Source organism: Nicotiana tabacum, chromosome 12 (assembly GCF_000715075.1).
Source record: "Nicotiana tabacum cultivar K326 chromosome 12, ASM71507v2, whole genome shotgun sequence".
Lineage (NCBI taxonomy): Eukaryota > Viridiplantae > Streptophyta > Magnoliopsida > Solanales > Solanaceae > Nicotiana > Nicotiana tabacum.
The window spans coordinates 33,173,159-33,180,830 of record NC_134091.1 but is presented as its reverse complement, the minus strand read 5'-3'; the positions used below and the strand labels follow the sequence as shown (position 1 = coordinate 33,180,830).

The 7,672-nt window shown below is 40.5% G+C and overlaps 1 non-coding gene across 1 annotated transcript; it reads left to right on the top strand.

The window, feature by feature from the left end:
* The first annotated feature begins 877 nt into the window (after positions 1 to 877).
* On the top strand, positions 878 to 984 carry LOC142167681 (small nucleolar RNA R71). Its single transcript, XR_012697769.1, has one exon. It is a non-coding gene; the product is annotated as a small nucleolar RNA R71 (small nucleolar RNA).
* The last annotated feature ends 6,688 nt before the right edge of the window (positions 985 to 7,672 follow it).

Sequence of the window (7,672 nt, the reverse complement as noted above, 5' to 3'; positions counted from 1 at the left end):
CTTAGCCACCGCCTCTTCAGCTGGCTGACTCCTTTGCTTTTTCTAATTCTGCTTCTATGGTGGCCAGTTTCTTATTAAAGGTCACTTACTTTCTCTTTTTCTATGGCACGTATTCTAACTGTCTCTCATTCATCAATGACATGTTATTAATAGATGCCTTAGGATTAGCCTCAGTGTCGTGTGGAAGAGCTCCAACTGGTCGAGTGTTTTGGGCATTGGCAAGTTGCCTCATTTGTCTTTCCAAATTTCTCATCACTACTGCTTGGGCCTGCTAGTCAGCCATCAATTTCTTTAGCATCTCCTCAATGTGATTCATCGAGTTTGTAGGTTGTTTAGCCTGTAGTGGTCTATATTGATGTTGAGGAGCTTGTGGCCTGTAATGATTCTTAGCATATTGGTTTCCACCCCAAGAGAAGTTTGGGTGGTTCCTTCAGTTAGGATTGTGAGTATTCCATACTTGTTTGTCTAACCCCTATTTGTATTACCCACAAAACAGACAGACTCTGGATTAGCTGGACATAAGTCGCTCGTGTGACCCTCTGCACATACTTCACAAAATATCTGAACTTGTTGCACTGGCTGAGCTTGTTGCTTGTTAATAACCAATGCCATCTTATTGACTTGGTTGGCCAATGTGGATACCTACGCTGATAATGCAGAGACAACATCTAACTCGAGGACCCCCGCAGATTTCTGCACTGTGTGTATGCCTATCTCTCCTTGCTAATCACGATTGCTTTTGGAGAATTTGTTCAATAATGCATATATCTCATCAAAGCTTTTCTCTAACACTTGACCTCCCGCTGCAGCATCCACCACAATCTTTGTCTCTAGATGTAGTTTTTCTATCAAAGTGTGAGCTAACACTTCATTTGTCTGGTTGTGTTGAGGACAATCTCTGAGCAGCCCCTTGAATCTCTCCCAAGCTGAATATAGAGACTCCCCTAATTTCTGTTTGAAGGCGACAATCTCACTTCTGATCTTTGCAGTTTTGCCTGAGGAAAGAACCGTGCCAAATATTTCCTTGCCAGATCATTCCATGATGTAATAGAATTAGCTGGTTTCGCCTTCAACCATCGCTTTACTTCGCCCAACAGAGAAAACGGGAATAATGTGAGCCTCACATAGTCTAGAGTGACTTCATTAGTGATAAAAGTATCACTAATCTCCAAGAAGTTCAGGATGTGTTATTGTGAATCCTCGTGTGAAAGACCCATAAACTACCCATTCGCTTGTAGTAATTGGATTATTCTCTGTTTTAACTTAAAGTACCAGTGATTCTGGGCCTCACGATGTTGGAGGTGACATTAGCAATGCTGGGCATCGCCACATCCTGCACAACCATATGTTGCTCCTCTGCCATGTTCACAGGTAATTGAACAAGTGCCTGAAGATTATCTGTGTCCCTTGCTTCCCTCAACCTCCTGTGAAATGTTCTCTCAGGTTCGGGGTCAAAGTCTTGAAGTTTATCATGGCTTCTGACCTTTCGCATTCAATCAAAGTTCCTGAGAGAAGAGAAACAAATAAGAAACGTTTGACTTGACGAAATAAACAACTAAAATAAAATCTAGAAATTAGTCAATATTTAAGTCCCCGGCAACGGCGCCAAAAAATTATTGCTCCCAAACGCACACGCAAGTATACGTGGTCGTACAAGTAATAAAATGATAAGTCGAGTGTCGAACCCACATGGACTTATTTTAACTACCCACTAAATTCACCAAGATTGTTATTCAGTCGAGTCAATCAGAGTTCAAAAGTGTGATTATACTAAGCAATAATTCTAACAAGTAACTAAGTAATCAAGCATCAAAATAGTTGGTGTGTATTCAGTAGAGGCGAATATTCCAGGGTTGTGATCGATTCACCAATCCTACTGTGTTCTAATTAACTCTCCCTTGTATACACTTCACTCATGGTTGTTAATTAATTAAATAATTTCTCTCGTAGTATTCTCCCGAATTACTAGCCTATTTAAAATAGATTAATGCCTATATTCCTATGGAATCAATCTATTAAGAATGCATTAAGATTACAATATTTAATTAAGCATGGTGACTAGTTATATTCCTATCCTAACCATAAATTCCTATCCAAACCACAAATCTGCCCCCCACTCAGAATTAAGATCATGCCCTCTTCAATTATTCTCTAATCTAGATGTAGCTTTCCCAAGCATAGCATAGATAGTAAATATAATTTAACTGTTGACTAGACAATCACGCAATTAATTACATAATTGAAGAAACAACCATATATTAGTAAATTGTAATCAAGGTTAAGTCAACTTTAAACAACAATATTCATGGCTAAATCATAACCCCAGAACTAGGAGTTTTAGCTACTCATGATAATATCAAAATAAATTCACAAGTGTTGAATAATTGAGAATACTAAGAAAAAATAAAAAAAACTGAGATATCCTCGCTCTCGGATGTTCCTCATGTGTATTCTTCCTTCAAAGTAGTGTCTCCCCTCTCAAAATAGGCTTATTCTTGCTTTTATAAGCGTTAGAATGGGGTGTCTTGGGCCGAAATAACCTTGTCCCGAGCGAACTAGGAGAATTTTCCCGTCACCAGCGCCCAGGGTAACGTAGGACGCTAGTCCTGGCGCTGGACTTTTTAACATTCTGACTTTTGCACCACAGGTAGCGTCCCACGCTAGCCTGGGCACTACTCTGTGGCAATTTTCCCATTTTGCTCCTTTTTGCCTCAAATTTCGCACATTCGTCCCATATTGCCTCCGGATGATTCTTACATATAAAAATACCATGAATTAGAACAAATCATTATATTTCACATCCGAAATCTATGAAATATGAGTAAAATGCGAGGCGATATGCATATAAATATACATACTTTAAGCTAAATATACTAGTTGGCTTATATATAAATATACATACTTTAAGCTAAATATACATACTTTGGATCATTGAATACTATTGTTATTGCTTATATTTGTTGCCATTCGGACAAATATACTACTTATTTGTCACAACACCGATAGCTTTATCTTTAGGATATTATTTTTAGCTAAGATTAACTCTTCTTTATTTAAATCTAATTGGTTGAACCAAGATCTATATTTTTGGTCAAAGAGTTTGGCGCCGGCTGTGGGGATTTCTTAGTTAATTTTTTAGTTTCCTTAGATCTATAGCGAACGTGAGTCACTAACCTTACAAACCCCAAGATCTTTCTCTTTCTTTGCACGTACAAAAACCTACATGGCAGGTAACCAAGGAGAAAGGACAAAAGTAACAGGGGATTCCCTAGAAATCTCATGAACGCTATCAACGAGATCTGTGAAACGTTAGATGAGGACGTGGCACCCACTGCCTCCCCTAGGCGCAAGAGGTCGCCTCCCCCCATTGTAGTATAACAAAACCAAATGGAAAGGGGGCCTCCACATCTACAGAAGAAGGGATGCCTCCGGCCGTAAAAAATCTCCTCAAAGCATGGCTGATCGATACGCTAGTAACAGTGGCGAAGCCATATGGTTACAAGGGTGGTCAGTTGACCACCCTTTGTCAAAATATTGCATTGTATATAGATAAAATATTACGTTTTAGAGGTATATAACACATATTGAACACTCTTTGTCAGGATCTTTTTTCACTTATTTCAAATTTGAATACCCTTGAGCAAATTCCTAGCTTCGCCATTGGCTAGTAAGAATGCTCAACAATCACACTCCATGCACGACTACAGAAACTGCAAGAACATGTACAGTACAACGAGCAGATGAACAGGGCGACCAACCAGACCCTCCAACACCAGGTATAACTCACGATGTTATTAAACATGTAGGTGACAATGCCTTCCCCGATGTTCTAAAGAGGATAGAAGAAATGGAGAATGAAAATAAAGCACTCAGAGATCAAATGCAAGAACACCAAAAATGAGTCGACAAGATACCATGCGCCCCTAAGCCATTGCCAAAGAGGGACGCCGGCAGGTTCGTAGAGCAGTCGTACAATGAAGAACCAGCCTCGCATGCCATACCAAAGACTTTCAAAATGCCGCCATATCTCAAAATATACAACGGAACAATTGATCCCTAAGACCACATGACTCATTATGTCACCGTCGTGAAAGGTAACGACCTCACCAAGGAATAAGTTTCTTCTATTTTACTGAAGTAATTTGGCTAAACTCTTACGGGAGGAGCATTAACATTGTACTCACAGCTATCAGCCCGCTCCATAGAAACTTTTGAGAAAATGGACGATAAGTTCGTAACGGAGCATGCCGAAGCCAGGAAAGTCGAGACAAGAGTAAACGACATATTCTCCATCAAGCAGTCCTTAGGAAAAGGACTGAGGGACTTCCTCGCCCGATTCAATAGGGTAAGGATGACCCTACCAAACGTGTCCGGGGGGATGGAAGTCGCGACTTTTCTAAACGCATTAAGCAGAGATAGATCGAGAGCGACTAGAAAATTGTTGAGCCGATTGATGAAATACCCTCCAACCACCTGAGACGAGATCCATAATGCTTACTGTGACGAAGTCCAAGCATATAAGGACGACCTCAACGGACCAACCCATTGGCTCATCTCGGTACAAGTCGAGTCTAGGAAGGAATGAATAGATAACGTCAGGAGAGATCACCCAGTCTCACGACCCAACAAGGAACGACACCAGCCATACGTTAGGGGCCCCGCCCCACTTTTTCTCCGCCATGAAGAAGGCCCATCCAGGTTAAGAACGGAGACTCACCGGAACGAGAGAGTTATGCCCCTCTTATTATCTGCTCATAGTTTTTGTGTGTCACCTACAGATATAGTCTATGGCCTGGAGAAACTCGGAATGAAGGTGAAGTAGCCGCCAAAGATGAGGTCTGATCCAAGCTTCAGAAAATCCGACGCCCTATGCAAGTTCCACCAGGAGCGCGGACACAAAATAGAAGATTGCATCGCCCTCATGCTAGAAGTTGTAAACATGTTACGGAATGGACACCCCAAAGAGCTGCTGAGCGACAAGGGGAGAAATAACTTCGCCAGAGGACGTGAACATCAAGGCCCGCCGAATCCGCCATCACTAGCTCGTACTATAAGTATGATTATCGGCGACAGCGATAATGCCTCCATCAACGGCGTTAAACTCACTAGCACCCACAAACTCAAACAATCTATCATCCGCGAACAGTATGACAGACTCGAAGAAAGTATCATCTTCGACGAGTCAGATGCCGACTGTTTGACTTTCCCTCATAATGATGCTCTCGTCATTACTTTGTGTAATTTAGATACTGATGTCAAACATATCATGGTAGACGATGGAAGTGGAGCGTGCATTATCCATCCCCGAGTCCTCGCCCAGATGAGACTCGAGGATAAGGTAGTGCCACACTGCATCACACTAATCGATTTTAATAATGTAGTTGAACGGACATCGAGAGAAATTACACTCCCCATCTTGGCCGACAACATAACGCTGGAGATGATCTTCCACATCATAGACCAGGCCACCGCATACTATGCCATAGAAGGACGACCATTGATACATCTCTCCAGCTTATACCAAGTAATCAAATTTCCAACACCTTGGGGGATATTCAGCATACTGGGAGAACATAGCACATCCCGAAAATGTTACTGCATCGCCTTAGACAGTACGATAACCTAACAGAAAAAAGAAAAGGAAAAAGAGGCATAGTAATCAACAAGGTCGAGGTCGACACAAGAAGAGCCCAAGGATGTCATCATGGATTCTGAAATGGCCGAAGCCGCATATTTGACTGTAGAGGACCTCGACCCCGTTCAATTAGACCCAGCAACCGTAGCAAAAAGGCTTACATCGGATGCAAACTCCGAGAACCAGGTAAATTTAATCAATTCTTAATAGAAAATGCAGATTTGTTTGCCTTTAGCCATGCAGATATGATGGGCATCCCTAAGTAGATCGCCACACACAAATTAAATATCGGCTCGTTCTACCCTCCGGTAAGGCAGGTCAGACGTAAGTTCAGTCCCGCCATCAACGATGTTGTCCACGAGGAGGTGGAGAAACTATTGGAAAATGGCTCTAACAGGAAGTCAAAGCACTACTTCTGGATATTGTGAGTTAAATATTATTTGAATTTATCCGAAGTTGATGTGTTCTTTATTCTACCCAAACGAAAGAAAGAAGAGGTAAAAGTTTTCAGTTGTACTTCTTATTCTATTTTCTTTTCTTTTTTTATTGATAATGATTTATATATACATGTATAATATGTATCGCAATTGACCACCACTTTTGGCACCTAACTCCACTGTAATTACAGCCCCACAGCCACCCTACTACCTTCAATGTTCATGATTGGATTTGACAAATCTTTTAATGAGTTTAGCTGGGCTTCTCTAACCAAGGAAATGAAGGAATGAAGTAGATGAATGTGCTATTCTGGTGATGTGTCTTTATGGAAATAATAGTGAATGGTGATTTTTTTTGGTTGTGAGATTTTTGCTGATGATGCGTGGAGCGGATGGAGCAAAAAATATGATTCTTTTATCATTTTACGCGCCCAAGAAAAGTGTACGTCACACAGTATGCCACATCATTGCTATGTGTTTAATATGCACATTTTTGTTGGAGCTTGAGTGTCTAATTGGAATAAATCTTAGTTAGAGTGTTTAGGTGAAAATTGGTACCAAGTTTAAGGAGCTATGTATGTATTTGGCCTAAAAATTACTTTATGTTTTGGGATAAATATCAATTCATGCCAAATGATTTCTTTCCTCAATTTAGATTTAGAATTTTATTTGATAGTTCTTCATCTTATAATACTAACAAAGATCAAAACATTTAAAAAGTAGCAAAATATGTTATTTTTTCGTTGTGATAATGTGTTTCTTCTTTATTTTAATATTTTTTAGCAAAAAGGCCTCGTAGCCACTTGAACTTGTATCGATTTTTCATCCCGATAAATAAACTTAGGAAAGTCCCATTTTAACATCTCAACTCAATATAATAAGTATTAATAAACACTTTCTCAGTGCGTGTTGCTCAATTGCGCTGATGTGTTATCCACATCAACGTCCAAATTCAACCCCCTCCTCTCCCCCCTCCCCCCACCCCAAACTACAAAAAAATCTGCGGGCTTCCATCACCCCTTCCGCAGCTCTCTATGAAGTTGTCATTGCTGCTAAAAATTAGAGCTATTATTTCAACTTCTGTAGTTTGTGAATTTCTGGACAGAATTGAGACTCTCTATAAAACATCCACAACTGTTTTCTTTTGTCTAAATAATATCAAGATTTTTCTTTGAACATCTTTCAAAAGCCCGATTACTTCTGCCCGAAGTCCAACAAACACAGCAGCTAAAATATTTTCTCAGACTAAACCCCTCTAAATAGGGAACCAAAATGAATTCTGCAAGGTTCTCCAATTGATTTCTATGAAATTCGAGACAAAACAATCAATAAAAGAAGAATGAGCAAAGTGGGGAAGAGGAGGTCACGAAAAAGTTGTGCTGGAAAATATTGTGAAAGAAAAGGGGGAGGGGGAGAAAGTGTGGAGGGGAGGGGAATCTGGGAATACTGTGAAAGAAACGGGGGAGTAGGGGAGAAGAAGGAGGGGGTGGGGAGGGGGGATGGACTATGGAGGGGAACCTGGAAAATTAAAGAATGGAATTAAAGCCTTTTTTACAACAACAATAACAACCCAGTAAAATTTCACAAGTGGGGTAAGGAA